The sequence below is a fragment of the Panthera leo genome, chromosome D3 (genome assembly GCF_018350215.1).
Source record: "Panthera leo isolate Ple1 chromosome D3, P.leo_Ple1_pat1.1, whole genome shotgun sequence".
In the NCBI taxonomy this organism is placed as follows: Eukaryota; Metazoa; Chordata; class Mammalia; order Carnivora; family Felidae; genus Panthera; species Panthera leo.
Window position 1 is genome coordinate 85238308 of NC_056690.1, and position 20619 is coordinate 85258926.

At 35.6% G+C, this 20619-nt stretch overlaps 1 long non-coding RNA gene across 2 annotated transcripts in view; it reads right to left on the reverse strand.

Moving 5' to 3' along the window:
* Positions 1–19861, reverse strand: part of LOC122202976 — a 34323-nt gene extending 14462 nt beyond the window's left edge. Inside the window, exons 1-2 of one of the 2 annotated variants that reach the window (XR_006195000.1) lie at positions 19715–19861; positions 475–684 (exon numbers count right to left, since the gene is read on the reverse strand). This is a non-coding gene — a long non-coding RNA (uncharacterized LOC122202976). The remainder of the gene's footprint in view (positions 1–474; positions 685–19714) is intronic. The other variant, XR_006195001.1, reaches the window with a different exon arrangement.
* Positions 19862–20619: the final 758 nt, after the last annotated feature.

The window sequence follows — 20619 nt, forward strand, 5'->3', positions numbered from 1 at the left end:
CAACTTTTGTTTTAGATACACAGTTCCACTTTGCAAATGTCAGTTAAGAGAATGAAAAGACAAGCCATAGCCTGGAAGAAAATGTTTACAAAATACACATATAATAAAGGACTAGTATCCAAACTATACAAAGAATTCTTAAAAACCAACAATAGGAAAACAAACAACCCAATTTATAAGTGAACAAAAGATTTGAACAGACACCTTACCAAAGCAAATATACAGATGGCAAATAAGCATATTAAAAGATCCTCCATATCCTGTATCTTTAGGAAATTGCATATTAAAACAGTAATAAAATACTACGACACATCTATTAGAATAGCTAACACCTGAAGTCTTGATAATACCAAATGGTGATAGGGACAGGGAACAACAGGAACTTGCATTCATTGCTCCTGGGAAAGAAAAAAATGAAACAGCCACTTTGGAAGACCGATTGATGCTTTCTTAGGGAAATAAACATCATCTTACCTATAATCCAGCAGTTGTGCTACTTGGTATTTACCCAAATTGGTTGAAAACTTATGTCCGTGCAAAAACCACACTGATATTTTACAGCCATTTTATTCATATTTTACCAAAATTTGAAAGCAACCAGGATGTCCTTCAACAGGTAAACGGATAAACGAGCTGTGGTGCATCCAGGTAACAGGATATTGTTTAGCAGCAAAAAGAAATGAACTATGAAAGAACACACAGGAACAGTAAATGCATACAGCTAGAAAGAGGCCAATCAGAAAGGCTACGTACTAAACGATTCCAGATATATGACATTCTGGAAAAGGTACAACTATGGAAACAGTCAGAAAAAAACAAATCAGTTGGTTTTCAGGGATTCAGGGAGAGAGAGAGAGAGGTATTAATACATTGAAAACGGGGAGTTTTTAGGACAGTGAAACTACTCTGTGAGTTTGGACACATGTCATGGTGCATTTGTAAAAACTTACAAAATGCACAACACAAAAAGTGAATCCTAATGTAAACTGTGGACATACTAAGGTGTCAATATCGGCCCTTCAGTTGTCACAAATATGTTACACTAATGCAAGATGTTAATAATAGGAAACTACTAGGGTGTGGGGGAGAGGGGGTCTGTGGACACTCTCTTTACTTTCTGTTTAATTTCTCTGTAAATATAAAACTTCTCAAAAAATAAAGTCTATTGATTTTTAAAAAGTACACAATATTATAACACATTGAAAGAAATACTTCCCAAGATTGGGACTAAAAGCAAAGGTCATGTTCTTTGTGGGAATCAAGTAATGACAAGTGGGTTGTGTGCCTGAATTCTACCCGCTTTTGTTTAGTGGGCCTCAGCCATTATGGCATTCAGAAATGAAGGAAATAGATCTTGTTTTCCAGCCATTTTCACGAGTTCCAGTATCTCCATTTCAACACCATTAGAGAACCATGGGAAAAACCTCTTCTAATAAAATACATACACAAAGATACAATGTTATCAGTTGTGCTTCATGCTTTATGAGCAATGACCAAAGGGAAAAAATAATTTTGCATTCACTCCTACATAATACTTCCTCATTTGGACATTTATGAAGTTTTAGGCACCGAGGATGCACGCGTATGTCCCATGTCCTTAGGAAACTTACCGTATGCACTGTTACCATCTTTTTTTCTTTTCTGTGACTTCTTTTTCTCATATTGTCTTTAGCAAAATTTAAATTCAGTTAAACTCAAAAAGGACTACTTAAGCATCTACTATATACAAGACCCTACCCTGGACATTTGAAGTGATAGAAAAGCATACAAATATATCTTTATATTCAAGTAGACTACAAGTGTGCAGGAAGACAAAGATATCATCTAAAGTATAATAAATAATGGTAAGTTCCCCCACTTACCGTTTAGGGGTAAACCAAGTGCTATGATAGTAAACATGTGTATGGATTGCATGAATAATGAGTGAGAAGGAGTCACTGAGTAGATGGCATAGAAACTGGGCAAAATGTTTTAATAGCTAATAAAGGGTAGGTAATTTCAGGGAGTGAGAAGGAAATGATTAATGGGACAAACTTTATTTTGTTTATTTTTTTTATTATTTATTATTCTTTAAATGCATAAGAATTTGCATCTTTACTTAGAGTTAAGCATGGACCACATATTATTATTATTATTATTATTATTATTAATTATTATTATTAATTTTGTTCTTGGCTCAGTTTGGGGGTTACAGATATGCCAGCATCACATATAAGACTGAGAAAATTGTACCTTTTTTGTCATCTAGAGAAGTAAATAACATTGGAATTAATTTTACTTGAAAGTTTGGTAGAAACTTCCCTTTAAGATAACTGAGTCATTTTTCATAACTACACATCAAACTTGGAATACTTTTTAAATATCTTCTGAGTTTTATTTACATTCTTAGGATTTATTTTCATGTTTTTATTTGGTCAGTGGAACTTATCTACCCTCATCCCTTTTTCTTTTCAAAAAATTTATTTAAAACTCTACAATTTCTTGGGGCACCTGGGTGGCTCAGTCGGTTAAGCGTCCGACTTCTGTTCAGGTCATGATCTCATGGGTCGTGGGTTTGAGCCCTGCGTTGGACTCTGTGCTGACAGAGCAGGCAAGAGGCAGGAGCCTGCTTCATATTCTGTGTCTCCTCTCTCTGCCCCTCCCCTGCTGGCACTCAGCATCTCTCTCTCTCTCTCTCAAAAATAAATAAATATTTTTTAAAATTTTGAAAAGCTCTACAATTTCTTCTCGGTATCAGTTTGATCACATTCCACAGTTGTTCCTTTTATTTGAGAAGAGAATGGGGGGAGAGGTAGAGGGAGAGAGAAAGAGAGAAAATCCCAAGCAGGCTTCACATTCAGCTGGGGGCCCAATGTGGGGCTCAGTCCTACCACCCTGAGATAATGACTTACGCTGAAATCAAGAGTTGGATGTTCAACCTACTGAGCCACCCAGATACCCCATCCATAGTTCTTAACTTGTAGTCTTATCACTGTATAGCTCAGAGTTTTGAATTTGAAAAACTCTATGAAACCGTATTTTTAAAAATGCATTTAAAATTTAATGCATAGGCTTTTTAAAAATTATTTATTTGTTGTTGATTTTAAACTGACTTTAAGTAGTCAGAGAGTAATGATTGTGTCATTTTTTTCTTGAGAACTTAATCAGGTCTTTATGACTTAACACAGGGCCAATTTCTGTGATTGTTCATCTTTTTTTTTTTTTTAATAATATGCAATCTCTCTTGATTATTTGTTCTCATGAATGCTCAAGCTTCTTAATCAAAGGATTCAAATCCACGGTATCCTTACCTAAAAGTCTTCTCTACTTGGTCTATCCAGTGACCAGAGAATACTTTAAGTTTCCCAATTTGATCATTTTGTTTTCATATTCTCCTATTTCCATCAGTTTCTATTTCAGATTTTTCAAACTTATAATGTGTGTAAACATTCATGACTCTTGTACTTTCCGGTTGGATTTTATATTCTGTCAATATGAAATATCTCTCTGGATTCCTTTTTAATGCTGTTAATATCAAAGTCTATGTTGTGAAATAACATTAGCAATTCTGTGATTTTTAAGTATTTACCAGAAATTAGTTTTTTTTTTTCCTTCTCTTTCTCTTTTTCTCTTTCTTGCTCTCACTCTTCTTTCTCCTTTTACAAAATAATAAAATCTGTGGCAGATACCAAATTGTGCTAAAGGGAAAATGAAATATTAACTAGTTTCCGTTTTTAAATTTTAACCAAAATGTCTTTTCTATCTTAAATTTATTTAAAATATTCCTCTGGAAATCTAGATCATGACTCTATATCATACTTTATCCAAGCATTATAATTCAGAGTGGTTGAAGCTCTGATTCAAAGCTGCCTTCTAAACTAAAGATCATTTAACAGAAAATTTTCTAAATTATCTTATACTTTTTCAATCCTGATCAAATTTCAATCCAAATTTGTAAATTCTCACCTCTCCTCTGTAGAAAACAGGCATTTCATTTTTAATATTACATACATGAAAGGAAGCATGTACAGAACGGGAGAAACTGGATCATTTTGAAGGTTCAAGCTTTATTTTTAAAAATAAGGAGAGAAGAAGGAAAATGTCAGACAATAGGGGAAAGCCCATAAACCGCTGACAGATTCAGCCCGCTGATGCTTGTTTCCTCTCTCAAGAGGGTTTGCTGCCCCCTGTCGTTATTTGCAGAAATAGGATGTCAGAAAAAGATTAAAAAGGCAAAACTTTTTTTTTTTCAACAAGGTCAACAAACAGCAAGCATCTGTAAACAAAGGTCTTAAATGTCAAAAAAAAAAAAAAAGGCAAATGTATAAGGGCTTGACTTTCAAATATTTTGGAGGACAATTTATGTGGTGTGTAAAATAACCTTTGTAGAGGGATCTGTGAGATTCTAAAGCTGCCTCATCCCTGGTCTCTATGGAGAAAGTGGTGACTAAGGATCCCACCGTGCGAGCTATCAGCTTTATGTTATCTGATCGCACCCACTGATAGGTCTCCCTAATGATGACAAGCATCTGTACAGTCTGCACAAATTAGACTGTATGACATGAACTCTGCACAAAACTGCACAGGAAAAGCACCTCATGTTGAAAGATGATTAAACAGCTTTACAGGAGATACAAAGAGCACTACAGGAAATAAGAGAAACAGTAGGTAAAAGTTGAAGTTGATGGCAAAAGCAGGATTTGGCACAAAAAAGAGGTAAGAACACCATAGAGAAAACAAAATTAAAAAAAAAAAAAGCTCAATACAAGAGTTCACATGTTGAATAAGCAACAGATCCGCAGCGAAGGCTATTGCTACATCCTGAAAGGAATCCCAGGACAATTTGAGGCCTCTTGGAGATCATTCCCAATATATATATACTCCCCAATTTATCTTTACAACAAACCCATATTGCCTAATGGGCCTTAACTATACTTCTCTTCTTCCATGTGAAATGAAAGGTATTATTTTATATAAGCTACTTTAAATCTACAAATGTGGCAGTGATTAGTATATGTGGTAAGTCCTTAAATATGATAATGAAAGATGATCTGGTCCCATTTTCAATTCTTACGACATAGAATTCTATAACTTAGGCAAACTACCTTTTTCCAAACTTTATTTTCTTAAGTTTTCTCTGCTTTATTGAAGTGTAATTGCTAAGAATTGTCTATATTTAAGACATAGAATGTAATGAGCTAACACATGCATGCATTGTGAAATGATTACCATAATCAATTTAATGAACACATTCGCCTTTTCACAGTTACCTTTTTTGTGTGTGAGATGAGAACACTTAAGATCTACACGCAGCAAATTGCAAGTGTACAATACAATATTGTTAATTATAGCCACAACGCTTTATATGAGATCCCCAGAACTTATTCATCTTATAACTAAAAGTGTGTACCTTTCGACCAACATCTCTGCGTTTCCCCGACCACCAGCCCCCAGCCACCACCATCCCAGCCCCCACTTCCGATGAGTTTGACTTTTTAGATTCCATGTGCAGTATTTGTCTTTCTGTGTCTGGCTTCTTTCAATTAGTATGATGTTCTCCAGGTTCATCCATGTTTTCCCAAATGGCAGAATCTCCTTCTTTTTTATGATAGAATAATAATCCTTTGTATATATGCCACATATGTGTATATATATGGGTGTATACACACAAACACGCACACACACATAGATATATATCACCTTTTTTTCATCCATTCGTCTGTCAGTGGACATTTGGGTTGTTTTCATACCTTGGCACTAGTCAGTAATGCTGCAGTGATGCTGCAGTGAATGTGGGAGTGTAGATGTCTCTTCAACACACTGATTTCATTTCCTTCAGATAAATACCCAGAAGTGGAAATTGCTAGATCATATGGTGGTTCTATTTTTAATTTTTTCGTGGAACTTCTATAGTGTTTTCCATAATGGCTGTACAAATTTACATTCCCACCAACACTATACTAGGATTCTTTTTCATTCACATCTTTGTCAGTATCTCTCTCTTTTTTTTAATAATAACCATTCTAACAGCAGTGAGGTGATACCTCATCATGGTTTGAAGGTGGATTGTCCTGATGATAGTAATGTTGAGCATATTTTCATATGCTTGTTGGCCATTTGTATGTCTTTGGGAAAATGTCCAAAGCAATTAATAAATAAGAAAAGTAGGCCAAGTAATGATCAAGATGAGGACCTTTTATGGATCATGCTTACTTTGTGCACTCCTGAGATTCAAAAAGAAAAGAAAAGAAAAGAAAAGAAAAGAAAAGAAAAGAAAAGAAAAGAAAAGAAAAGAAAAAAAGAAACAAAGAATTAGAAACATTATTCTTCTGGAACAGAATGGTCCATACATATGCACATAATTGGTGTTCTAGAGAATACACTTTTTAATGGAAGATATGAAAAATTTAATGGAAAATTATCTTCAGATACATAACATGAAAAATAAGCTTTCTGAAATAAAGTGTTGAATTTTCATATTAAAAGAGGAAAAAGTGATAAAGAATTACTAATTGCAGAACACATACTTACTGTAGTGGAGTCAGAAAAATATAATTTTTACAAGAAGGAAAAATCAGGTACCTTAGAGTGTTCCACTGAACTTCCAATGTCAGCAGAGTTTTAAGGAAAAGAAAATGCAAAAAGAATTTTTATTCCTATTTTTTTTTCCTAAAAGTATTAAGGAAATAGATATTCATTTTCAAGCACATACAACGCAGGAACATAGGACCCATGAGCTCTTCTTGAAAGGAAAAACGCATTTGAAGGTGAAATCCAGTCAACTCAGAGCAAATATAGAACAAAGAACTCAGGAAGGGAATCAGTAGTAAATGGATTGGGGATGAGCATCAAATTGATTTACACGTAAAACTGTAACTAAACAACTCTGGGAACTCTGGTTACAAAGCAGAATGTGGAAATTATAAACCTTATTCAAATAAAAAATATAACAAAATCAATAGTTTAGGAGAATGGATGTAGGAGTAAGTGTAAGTACATTGATTTCCTCATTTTTCATAATACGGAGTCAGTAGACATGTCTAATTTTAATGGTGGTTAATGGACTGTAATCTCATGCAGTGTTAGTCATAGTCTTTGTTTTTAACCTGAGAGGAGCCCCCAGGACATAATATATCATGAAAGCGTTTTCCTGAATTTCACCTATATCTACAGATCCATGTTATCATTTAAAATTGTATGCATGGAAGTTTATACCACAGTTAAATTTAGAAAATTTAGAAAAGGGAAAAGTTAATATCCATTCTAGAAAGAAAAATAACATTATTATTCATTCCAAAGAAAAGCACACACAGAAAAGGAAGAATCTCAGGGCTTCTAGGAAACTATTCCCCTTTTTTAATAAAGTTCATTTTCGTCAAAAGGCAATCATTGCTGAATCATCACCTTTTAGGAAAGAAATGCAATCTGTGGCATTAACCCCTGGGTAATGATGGGTTCAACTGTTATTGATAGGTGAGCTTTATATGATTAACATAAATCATTGTCTTCTTGACATTTTGCTGTACAATCCTAAGTGACACCAATATGAACAGTTTACTGCTCAACAATAAAGTTTTGTAGTAAAATACAAACCGAATTGACACATTCTTTTTACTAATCTGTTACTGCTGGAGACTAAAACTTTAATAAATATTTCTATGATGATATGAATATAGTTTTAGTGAACACAAGCATCTTTAGGAATTTTCTTTACTAGGGGAAGGTTTCATCGCATGACTGTGCCATGGCATTGACTCTAGACAACCACATTCCTGCCTGTAGACCTGGGAGAAAAACATGAAATGCTAATTGCTTTGCTCAGCAATTTGACATGCAGCCTGGGAAATGCAGACTACCTCTGGACACATTGACCCCTAAAATTCTCATCCATTTTCCCTGATTTCTTTTTTGTCTTTAGCTTTCTCTAACATTCTATATTCAATTTAGTTATTTATTGTCTGTCTCCTCCAGCAGTATATAGGTGTGTATGTGTATGTATACACATTCCATCATATATATATATATATATATATATATATATATATATATATGATGGAAAATATATATATATATATATATATATATATATATATATATATATATATATATGATGGAAAGACTTTAGTTTTGTTCACTGCAATGCTCCCAGATCCTAGAAATTTGACTGAGATATATTTGGAGCTCACTAGATATTTGTTGAATAAACAAATTGAATGCATGAATATGCAAGCTATAACCATAAGTTATCTTCCATAAAGTATATTTTAGAATGAGGGCATTATTTCCAGAAGAAAATGTTGCTTTAGCCACATTACATTAAGAATATAATGAAAATTTTTGCCTGAAAGCACTTATTAAAAACTAAACCTGTGGTCTTTTTTGATTCTGATATTGATATAATTGTCCCTAAATCCTATTAAGTAGTCACATCTTAAGTGCAGACAGACTCATGTTCAAATCCCAGTAGTTCAATTTACTAAAACTCTAAATTTACTGGCCATGTAGACTGCATAGTGGATATGTAGAATTTGGAAAATTACCTAGTCTTGCTAAAACTCATTTCTAAATTGTAAAATAGAGCATGTAGAGACATCTAGTGTTTATCCTTGCCAGCTTTTCTTTTGTTTTGGTAGTAGATTATTTTTTCCACTCCTAAAATAGAGTAGGACCATTTAGCTCATCCTTACCAATTGGTTATAAACATAAGCTATTTTGGCAACTAAGGAGTTCCCCTGTTTAAGATAGTGTAGCACGAGATAGCAAAGTCTCCCATGGTCAGGGCCCCTGAGTCATGTATGGCAGAGCTTTTTACCCTCTGACTCAAACTGGACATGTACTATAAGCAAGAGATAAAAATCTGTGTAGTAAGCCAGTGGGAGTTGGATTTAATTTGTTATTGAGATATAATAAAAATCTTAATATAGAGAATGATATTTACCTCATAAGATTATTAAGTAATACATAAAATTTTTTAATGTCTATTTACTTTTGAGAGAGAGAGAGAGAGAGAGCGCAAGTGGGGGAGGGGAAGAGACAGAGGGAAACACAGAATCTGAAGCAGGCTCCAGGCTCTGAGCTGTCAGCACAGAGCCTGATGGAGGGCTCGAACTCAAGAACCGTGAAATCATGACCTGAGCCGAAGTCAGGCGTTTAACTGACAGAGCCACCCAGGAGCCCCTTATGTAATACATTTGAAACAATAGGCTTGGTGCCTGTACAACTTTTAAAAGTCTGTGATTTATATTATTATTATTATTATTATTATTATTATTATTGTTATTAATTACCTTTACTGCTATTATTTCCTCTTTATTCACTTTATCATTTTCAAGTAATCTCAAGAAGATATAGGAAGAGGGAACAAATGAGATTAAATGAGTAATAGAAATTTGAAAAACAGAACATGGAAACGAAACCGGTTCTAACATTCATAATGACAAAGATGATATGCAGAAGTTAACTGCCATCTCCAAAATATTCGCTTAAATTTCATTACTTTAGACAAAGCTTCAAAAACATTAATTGTGAGAAAGAAGTAGGAATAAACGATATATGAAAATATTTTAATTCAAAGAAAAACTCGATTATCAGTTTAAAGCAGCTACATGGAAATGAAAAACCTACACGCCCTCCCCTCACCAATGCATATAATACAGGTTAGAAATAAAAATACATTATTCAGTTTTGTAGAAATAGACAAGCTTATTCTAAAATCTGTATGAAAATGCACAAACTTTAGAATGATTAAAACAATCTTGAAATGGAAGAATGAAGTGATGGGAATCCCTGCACTCAATATTGTGGTTTACAATATAGGTACATTAGTCAAAATGGCAAAGGAATATTTGGCAAAGGGATAGATACAAAGATCAACGAAACAATAACAGAATATAAAATCAAGAATAGATCCACATTAATGTGCTCATATGATTTTTGACAAAAATGCAAAAGCAATTCAATGAGCAAGAAGGGTCTTTTCAACAAATGATGCTGATATAATTGAACATTCATAGGCTAAATTAGTTAATTAACCTAAATCTCACATTTCATCTAAAAACTTACTCAAAATGAATTGTGGACTTAAAGGTAAAATGTAACAGAATAAGATTTTTAGAAAAAACATACAGGAAAAACTTCATGGTCTAGGGCTAGGCTAAAAGATCTTAGACTTTGCACCAAAAACATGATAAGAAAGAAAAAGAAAAACATAAGCTGTACCTTTTTAAATATTTATTTAAAATCCAGTTAGTTAACATACAATGTACTATTAGGTCCAGGTGTACAAAACAATGATTCAATACTTCCATGTGTCATCCGGTGCTCATCACAAGTTCATTCCTTACTCTCCATCACCTATTTAATCAGTCCCCTGCCCACCTCCCCTCTGGCAACCATCATTTTGTTCTCTATAATAAGATTCTGTCTCTTGGTTTGCCTCTCTCTTTTGTTTTTCCCTTTGCTCTTTTGTTTCTTAAATTCCACATATGAGTGAAATCATGTGGTATTTCTCTTTCTCTGACTTATTTTGTTCAGCATAATACTCTCTAGCTTCATCCATGTTTTTGCAAATGGCAAGATTTCATTCTTTTTAATGTGAATAATATTCCATTGTGTGTGTGTGTGTGTGTGTGTGTGTGTGTGTGTGCGTGTGTGTGTATACTATCACTTCTTTAACCATTCATCAGTTCATGAATACTTGAGCTATTTCCATTGTTTGGCAATTGTAGATAATGCTGCTATAAACATCAGGGCATATGTATCCCTTTGAATTAGTATTTTTGTGTTCTTTGGGTAAATACCCAGTTAGTGCAATTGCTGGATTAAAGGGTAATTCTATTTTTACCTTTTTGAGAAACCACCATACTGTTTTCCAGACTGGCTACACCAGTTTGCATTCCTATCAACAGTGCAAGAAGAGTTTCCCTTTATCCTCATCCTCGCCAACACCTGTTGTTTCTTGCATTGTTGATGTTAGCCACTCTGGCAGGTATGAGGTAATGATCTCATTGTAGTTTTGATTTGCATTTCCCTGATGGTAAGTGATGATGAATATCTTTTCATGTGTCTGTTGGACATCTGTATGTTTTCTTTGGAAAAAAATGTCCATTCTTGTCTTCTACCCATTTTTAATTGGATTATTTGTTTTTTGGGTTTGAGTTTTATAAGTTCTTTATATATTTTGGATACTAATTCTTTATCAGACATCATTTCCAAATAAATATCTTCTCTCATTCTGTGCGTTGCTTTTTAGTTTTGTTGATTATTTCCTTCACTGTGCAGATTTTTATTTTGATGTAGCCCCAATAGTATGATTTTTTGGTTTTGTTTCCCTTGCCTTAGAAGACCTATCTAGAAAAAAGCTATTATGGCTAATGTCAAGGAAATTACTGCCTGTGCTTTCTTCAAGGACTGTTATGGTTTCAGGTCTCACATTTAGGTCTTTAAGTTTTGAGTTTATTTTTGTGTGTGGTGAAAGATAATGGTCCACAGTTTGATTTTTTTTTGCATGTTGCTGTCCAGTTTTCCCAACACCATTTGTTGAAGAGATTATGTTTTTTCCCCATTGTATATTCTTTCCTGCTTTGTTGAAGATTAATTTACCATATATTTGTGGGTTTGTTTCTGGGTTTTCTATTCTGTTCCATTGATCTATGGATATATATATATATATATATATATATATATATATATGCCAGTACAATACTGTTTTGATCACTACAGCATTGTAATACAACAATACAAGTCTGGAATTGTGAAGCCTGCAGCTTTGCTTTTCCTTTTCAAGATGGCTTTGGCTATTAAAGTGTCTTTTATGGCTCCATGCATATTTTAGAATTCTTTGTTCTAGTTCCATGACAAATGCTGTTTGTATTTTGGTAGGGATTGCATTAAATGTGTAGATTGCTTTGGGTAATATAGACATTTTGACAATATTCGTCCTTCCAATCCATGAGCATAGAATGTCTTTCCATTTCTTTGTGTCATCTTCACTTTCTTTCATCTGTGTTTTGGAGTTTTCAAAGTACAAATCTTTAATCTCTTTGGTTAGGTTTATTTCCAGGTATCTTACTGTTTCTGGTGCGATTATAAATGAAAATGATTCCTTACTTTATCTTTCTGCTGCTTCATTACTGGTGTACCGAAATGCAACAGATTTCTACATGTTAATTTGGTGTCTGCAACTTTACTAAATTTGTTTATCAGTTCTAGCAGTATTTTAGTTGAGTCTTTTAGTCTTCGATAAATAGCATCGTGTCATCTGCAAATAGTGAAATTTTTACCTCTTCCTTGCCAGTTTGGATGCCTTTTTTTCTTTTTGTTGTCAGATGGCTGTGCTAGGACTTCCAGTACTATGTTGATTAAAAGTGGTGAGAGTACACATCCTTGTCTGGTCCCTTGCTGTAGAGGAAAAGCTCTCAGTTTTCCTGCATTTAGGATGATATTAGCTCTGGGTTTTTCATATACTGACTTTATTATGTTGAGGTATATTCCCTCCAAATCTACTTTGTCATCAGTGGATGTTGTATTTTATCAAATGCTTTCTCTGTATCTATTGAAATAATCATATGATTCTTATCCTTTCTTTTATTAATGTGGTGTATCATGTTGATTGATTTGTCCATATTGAACCACCCTTGAAACCCAGGAATAAATCCCACTTTTTCTTGGTAAATGATTGTCTTAATGTATTGTTGGATTCAGTTTGCTACTATTTTGTTGATTTTTACATCTATATTCATCAGGGATGTTGGCCTGCAGTTCTCTCTCTCCCTCTCTTTTGTGATGTTTATCTGACTTTGGTATCAGGGTAATGCTGGCCTCATAGAATAAAGTTGGAATTTTCTTTCTTTTTTTATTTTTTGGAACCATTAGAGAAGGATAGATATTAATTCTTCTTTAAATGTTTGGTAGAATTTGCTGTGAAACCATCTAGTCCTGGACTTGTGTTTTTTTTGGGAGATTTTTGATTACTGATTACATTTCTTTGCTGGTTGTTCTGTTCAAATTTTCTATTCCTGTTTCCATTTTGGTAGATAATTTCTAAGAATTTATCCATTTCTTCTAGGTTGTCCAATTTGTTGGTGTATAACTTTTCATAATGTTACCTTATAATTGTTTGTATTTCTGTGGTGTAGGTTGTTATCTCTCCTATTTGTGATTTTATTTATGTGGGTCCTTTCTCTTTTCTTTTTGATAAGTCTGGCTAGAGGTTCATCAATTTTATTCACTTTTTCAAAGAACCAGTTCCTGGTTTCATTGATCTGTTCTATTGTTTGTTTGTTTGTTTATTCAATATCATTTATTTCTGCTCTAATATTTAAAATATCCTGCCTTCTGCTGGCTTTAGGCTTCTTCTGTCGTTCTTTTCTAGCTCCTTTATGTATAAGGTTAGGTTGTTTATTTGAGATTTTTCTTGCTTCTTCAGATAAGCCTGTATTGCTATATAATTCCCTCTTTTTTCCCCTTTTTTTAACTGCTTTTGCTGCATCCCAAAGATTTTGGACCATTGTGTTTTTATTTTCATTTGTTTCCATGCTTTTTGAAAATTTCGTCTTTGATTTTCAGGTTGACCCATTCATTGTTTAGTAGCTGTTTAACCTCCATGTATTTATGGGCTTTCCAGATTTTTTCTTGTGGTTGACTTCTAGTTTCATAGCTTTGTGGTCAGAAAACTTGCATGGTATGATTTTGATCTTCTTAATTTTGTCGAAGCCTGTTCTGTGGCCTAATATGTGACCTATTCTGGAAAATGTCCCATGTGCACTTGAAACGAATGTGCATTTGCTGTTTTAGGATAGAACGTTCTGTGAAGTTCATTTGGACCAGTGTGTCATTCAAAGCCATTTGTTTTCTTGTTTTTCTGTTTAGATGATCTTTCCATTGATGTAAGTGCGTGTTAAGTCCCTTACTATTACTGTGTTATTAGCAAGTAGTTCCTTTATGTTTGTTTTATGTATTTGGGACTTCCATGTTAGATGCATAAATATTTACAATTGCATCTTTTTGTTGGATTATCCCCTTTATTATTATATAGTGCCCTTCTTTGTATCTTACTACAGTCAGTTTTAAAGTCTGGCTTGTCCAATATAAGTATTGGCACTCCAGCTTTCATTTAACATCCATTTGCATATTTCTCCATCCCCTCACTTTCAATCTGCAGGTGTCTTTAGCTGTAAAATAAGTGTCTTGGGGCACCTGAGTGGCTCAGTCGGTTAAGCGTCTGACTTCAGCTCAGGTCATGATCGCGTGGTTAGCGAGTTTGAGCCCCACATCAGGCTCTGTGCTGACAGCTTGGAGCCTGGAGCCTGCTTCAGATTCTTTATCTCCCTCTCTCTCTCTGCCCCTCCCCATCATGCTCTGTCTCTCTCAAAAATAAATAAACATTAAAAAAATAAGTCTCTTATAAGCAGCATATAATGGGTCTTTTTTTTTAATCCATTCAGACACCCTATATCTTTTGATTGGAATATTTAGTCCATTTACATTCAAGTAATTATTGACAAATATGTATATATTTCCATTTTCTCACTTGTTTTGTGGTTGTTTCCAGAGATTTTCTCTAATCCTTTCTTGTTTTTCTGTGTTTCATATTTTGCTGATTTTCTTTAGTGATATATTTGGACTTCATTCTCTGGTGGTTTTGATATATGGTTACCATTAGGTTTGTAGATAACCTTTTCTGCATAGAGCAGTCTATGTTAAGTTGATGGCTGTTTAAGTTTGAACTCATTCTTTACTTCTCTCCTCCCCATATTTAGGTATATGTTATTATATTTTATATCTTTTTTTGGAGTTCTTTGACTGGTATTTTTATAGAAATATTCATTTTTACTTCTTTTGTGTTTTCTACCTTTATGCTATCACTTTTTGTCTCTCCTTTCTCTCCTTTCTTTTCAGAGTCCCCTTTAATATTTCTTGCTGAGCTAGTTTAGTGGTCATGATTCCTTTAGTTTTTGTTTATTTGGGAAACTCTGTATTTCTCCTTCTATGTCCTGAATGATAGCCTTGCTGGATGGAATATTCTTGACTGCAGATTTTTCCCATTCAGTGCTTTGAATACCTCATGCCACTGCCTTCTGGTCTGCAGAATTTCTATTGAAAAATTTCCTGCTAGCCCTATGAGTTTCGCCTTGTAAGTTACTGACTTCTTCTGTCTTGTTGCTTTTAAGATTTTTTTTTATCACTATATTTTGCAAACTTAATTACAATATGTCTTGGTGTATGTCTGCTTTTGTTGATTTTGATGGGATTTCTATGTTCTTTCTGTTTCATTCCCCAGATTGGAGAGTTTTCAGCTATTATTTCTTCAAATAAATTTTCTGCCCCATTTTCTCTCTCTTTTTCTTCTGGGACTCCTATCCTATGAAAGTTCTTATGTCTGATGGAGTCAGTGAGTTCCCTACGTCTTTTCTTGTTTTGCATAATTCTTCTTTCTCTTTTGTTCAGCCTCATCATTTTCCATTACTTTGTCTTCTAGGTAGTAATTTGTTCCTCTGCTTCTTCCAGCCTGCTGTTCCTTGCATCAAAAGTGTTTCTAATCGCATTTATTGGGCTCTTCATCTTTGATTGATTCTTTTTTAACTATTTTCTCTCTCTGGAAAGGGTCTCTCTGATGTCTTCCATTCTTTTCTCAAGTCCAGTGAGTGGGCAGGTGTATGTGCTGGTCTTCTAGGGGTGGGACCCACTGCCCTGGGACTGAGGGAAGCATGGCTAAGAAGTGCAGTTCCACAAGATCTAGAGGCTCAGTGTAAGCAAGTTAGGCCACCAGTGTCAGTGCTATGCTGCTTCCTGCAGGTGGCTCTGTGCTTATGCTGAGGGGCAGGGGAGGGAAATGCTTTGGCCAGTTCCTCTGTCCCCAGGGAGATATTTCTATGAAGGCTGCCTCTCAGGGACACACTCTGAGAAGAGCAAATAATCTCCTTGCTGTGTCCCCAGGGGCTCCTCAGATTGCTGTTTCACACTCTGTGCCCCTGGGTTGTTTGCCTGCCTTCTCCCCAAGAGCAGTGCAGTGCCCTGTAGTCTTTATCCTAGCCAAGCCCACTGACTTTTAAAACTCCAGGCTTTGAGCCATGCTAGTTGCAAGAACTCACAAAATACAGCCCCTCTTGAGGCACATGGCTATGAAGAAACATTCTCCTTTGTGCTCCTCTCTCCCACCTTTCTCTGTGACCATGGCTCCCTCCCCTTCACAGCAGCCAGGATCCTTTTCTCCCCCAAACCATGTCTCTGCACTTCCTATCTTCTTCGATGTGGCCTCTTCTCTCCTTTTAGCTGTGGAATTTGTTCTGCAAGTCTTCAGCTCAATTTCTGGGGTATTTAGGATTATTGGATAGTTATCTAGTTGCATTTGTGGGACAAGGCAAGCCTAGGGCCCTACTCTGCCAGCATCTTCCTGTCTCCTGAAAGGCCCTGTCTTAAATGACAAGTGATAGACAGGACAAAATATTTTCAAACTACGTATCTGACAAAAGGCTAGTATCTAGAATACGGAAAACGTCTTAGAACTCAACAGTAAAAATAACAACATACGGTTTGAAAATAGGCAGAAGACATGAACATGCATTTTACCAAACAGGGTATACAGAAAGCAAATGAGCAAATGAGAAGGTACTCCATTACATTAGCCATCCGAGATATGCAAGTTAAAATCAGGAGACAGCCTAGAAAACTTCTAAATTGGAGACAATACCAAATGCTGATGAGGATGCAGAGAAACTGGATCCCTCATACATTACAGCTACGAGGGTACAATGGCACAGCAACTCCGGAAGATAGTGTAGCTGTTTCTTGTAACACTGAACACACAGTTACCGTATGAGCCACGAATCACACTCTCTGGCATATGTCATAGCAACTTTATTTGTAATAGCCCAAAACTGGAAACAACCCAATGTCCTTCAAACAAATTGGTGAGTAGTTAAACTGTGCTATATCCATACCATAGAATATTCCATATCAAGCCCCACATTGAGCTCTGCACTGACAGCATGGAGCCTGCTTAGGATTCTCTCTCTCTCTCTCTCTCTCTCTCTCTCTCTCTCTCTCTCTCCCTCTCTCGGCCCCTCCCCTGCTTGTGCTCTCTCCCTCTCTCAAAATAAATAAGTAAACTGAAAAACAACAGAAAATTCTAACAATTGAGCAGAAATCTGAAATAAAAAAATATTAAAGTGTAATAGAGAATATCAAGTAAATATTAATAAGACCAATGATTATCACTAATCTAATGTGAAAATATCAAATTAGCATACAAAGTAACAGATTACTAAACAGAGTTAAAATATTCAGTTGCATCCATGGATTCGATCCATTAAATCAGAAGGTTGAGAATAATGGTACTGAAACAGAAAAATTAAAAGAAGCAAATAGAAAAATAAACAATTACTAAAGAAGAACTAAGAATGGCTGGTAAGCATAATATGTGATATTTAACCTCACCTACTTAATTAAATCAGGTTTACTTTTTTTCACATTAGGTTAAAACTTAAAAAAAAGTACCCAATATTGATGAAAGTGTGGAAACTAGCTCTCTAATAAGTGGCTATGAAATAAAATCTAAAGAGTGTGCATACATTATCTTATGGAGTTAGATTTCATAGTAACATATAAAAGTCTTTGTGAAATTTGCAGTTAAAAAAAAAAAAAAACTTTTGTGTTATATTTAACCTCTTTCCCAAACTTGTTTGACCACAGGCCCTTTTGCTAAATAAGATATATTAACATCCTGGGGTGCCTGGGTGGCTCAGTAGGTTAAGCGACTGATGTCAGCTCAGGTCATGAACTCACGGTTTGTGGGTTTGAGCCCCGCGTGGGGCTCTGTGCTGACAGCTCAGAGCCTGGAGCCTGTTTCTGATTCTGTGTCTCCCTTGCTCTCCCCCCCTCCCCAGCTCACACTCTCTCACTCTTTCTCAAAAATAAATATTAAAAAAATTTGAAAGAAATGTTTTTAAAAAGATATATTAACGTCCTCTAAAACAATTAATACATGCTGCCTTAGTCAATGGCTTAGTTAAGGAATGTTGTTCCACAGGTCTACTGACTCCAGAACAAGTGTTCATTTAAAAGGAGTAATAAAAACAAGTCACTTGAAAGAGAGTGAAAGATTTTTATATTAAGATTTGTGACTCCTGATACAGACTGTGTGTGTTTCAGCGATTCCCCCTTGAATCAAAACTCAGCATTGACTTTCAAGAATTAACAAATTAAGAAATGCTGTGCTGTAAACAGAATTCATATTCAGTCTTCAGCTTCTCTTAAAACCAGTGTTGCTTATTTTCCAGATATGGAAATGATTCACCTGGTAACATTTTAGGATAGGCCTTAATATTTGCTAATTTTACAGGAAATTCATAGAAATTTTTCTTAATATTTTATTGTTTCTCATGGTTGTCTGCCAATTGTCATGAAAAAAGCCTCTGTCCTTGTACTATCAACCATATGATGTTAGACTCTAAAAATATACTGACTTTTAATAAGAATTTGTATATAATATCAAAGATTAATTTTTAGGTGAAGCAAATTTAGAATTATTTACTAGTTTGATCACAGAATAAATATGCTGTTAATAAGGTATGTCAATAGGAGGTGAGTTGGAAAAGGCCATTCCTTGCTAAAACAATGTCATTTTGGTCTCATCTGCACAAATAAGATAATGTGTAAATTTTACTGTTACAGAGAGCTGATCTCATCTAAATACAGAAAGCACTCCTTCTACACCTAGTCTATTTCCAGAAACCTTATCGATGTGTTTCATTCCTCAGACAGAGCTGACCCGGACTCAGTAGCCCAGGGTTGGACTTTTCCTCTCCTTTGGATGCTTGGTCTGTGGTCTGAATGTTTATGTCTCCTCTCCCAAATTCATAGGTTGAAATACTAATGCAGAAAGAAAGGGTGGGGGGGAGAGGAGGGGAGGAGAGGGGAGGGAGGAAGGAAGGAAGGAAAAGGAAAAGGAAAAGGAAAAGGAAAAGGAAAAGGAAAAGGAAAGAAAAAGAAATCCTAAGGCTTCATGTGATGGTTTTAGGTGGAGGCCCCTTTGGGAGGAGCTGAGGTCAGGAGGGCGGAGCCTTCATGAATGGGATTAGTGCCTAATGAAAGAGGCTCCAGAGGGCTCCCTTGCCCCCTTCACTATGTGGAAGGTGTGGGCTATGAAACATGGTCCCTTGACCAGGCTCCCAGTCTCCAACATCCAGCCTCCAGAACTGTGGGAAATAAATTTCTGTTGTTTCTAAGCTACCCCGTCTGGTACTTTGTTGCACACAGCTCTGCTCCACCAGGATGCCCACACAAGATAGACAGGCTGCCCGTCCTCCCCTTCATGGACATCCTCCAGGTGGCTGCTGGTGATCTTTTTCCTGCCGGTAGCCCCTTGACTGTCATTTTACCAATTTTCACTTAAGTACCACATGGGGTAAGGAGGTGGCCGCACAGAGTGGGGTTTGTGCCAGAATGTGCAGCTTTAGAGATAGCCGTGTTTACACTGCCCCCTCAGTTTGAATCAGATGGGTGACTGCTTGATCTGACAATTCTAAAGTAAGATGCACTTAACTCACTATTCTCTACTCCCAGTGTAACATAGAATCTTTTCTAAGTGTGCTATTCAATTTGGAGCAGCAGTGGCTCCAGAATTTCTGTTGTGAAGGGAACTAGGGCCCATAATGTGGTTGGGAGGGATGGGTCAGGCAAGACGGAAGAGCTAAGGAATTTATCTAGACTTTTTCCCCCACAACAGTACACTTACTTGAGGATGGAAATGGAGATCCTAAGGGAATAAAGATATCTTCAGCCTTTTGGGGGCACCAATTAGCATTCAAATGGAAACTTCCTTTCTTCTGCATTTTTTCTGCAGTAGTGACCTTCACTGCTTCCTTTTATGACTTGAAGTTCAGTTTGTTGTTAAGCACCTATAATTCTGTTTTGGAATGTGGTCATTGTGTAGTTCTGCTGGCAAAGTTGAGGCTGAAAACAGCTGAATCCCCTGCTTCTTGTGTTCTCAACACCCTCTCCTGTTGTATTTTCTTTGGGTTCTTTTATAAAGATGCAGAGAAAAATACAAAAAGTTTTGTCTGTCAAACCCTGAAAATACTGTCATCCTTCCACATTTGTTTACTCGGCTTGATTTTTAATCCCTGGACAGGGTAAGTAACGGTGCAGTGTTGTCAAAAGGAAGGAGAAAGAAAAGTTACCCTTTTGTCTTTTAATTGAGATATAACTGACATATAACATTGTGTAAGTATAAGTCTTACAGCCCATTGTATTGCTTTGATACATTTATGTATTGCAAGACGCTTCCCACAGTAGCATCAGCCAGCACCTCTACTGGGTCACATCATTATCATTTCTTTTTTGTAGTAGGAACAATTTAGATCTGACCTCTTGGCAACTTTGGAGTTTACAATACAGTTATTTGGAGTTACAAATACAATTGTTGTCTATAATCACTCTGCTGTGCATTAGATCTTCAGGACGTATTTATCTGTTAGTTCTAAGTTTGTGCACTTAAACATCTCCCCAGTTCTCCCGTCCCCCAGCCCCGGGTAACCACCATTCTACTTTCTGTTCTTATCAGTTCAGCTTTTTCAGATTCCACATATAAATGATATCAGGACTTGTCTTTCTTAATTGTTTTTTATGGGTTTTTTTTTT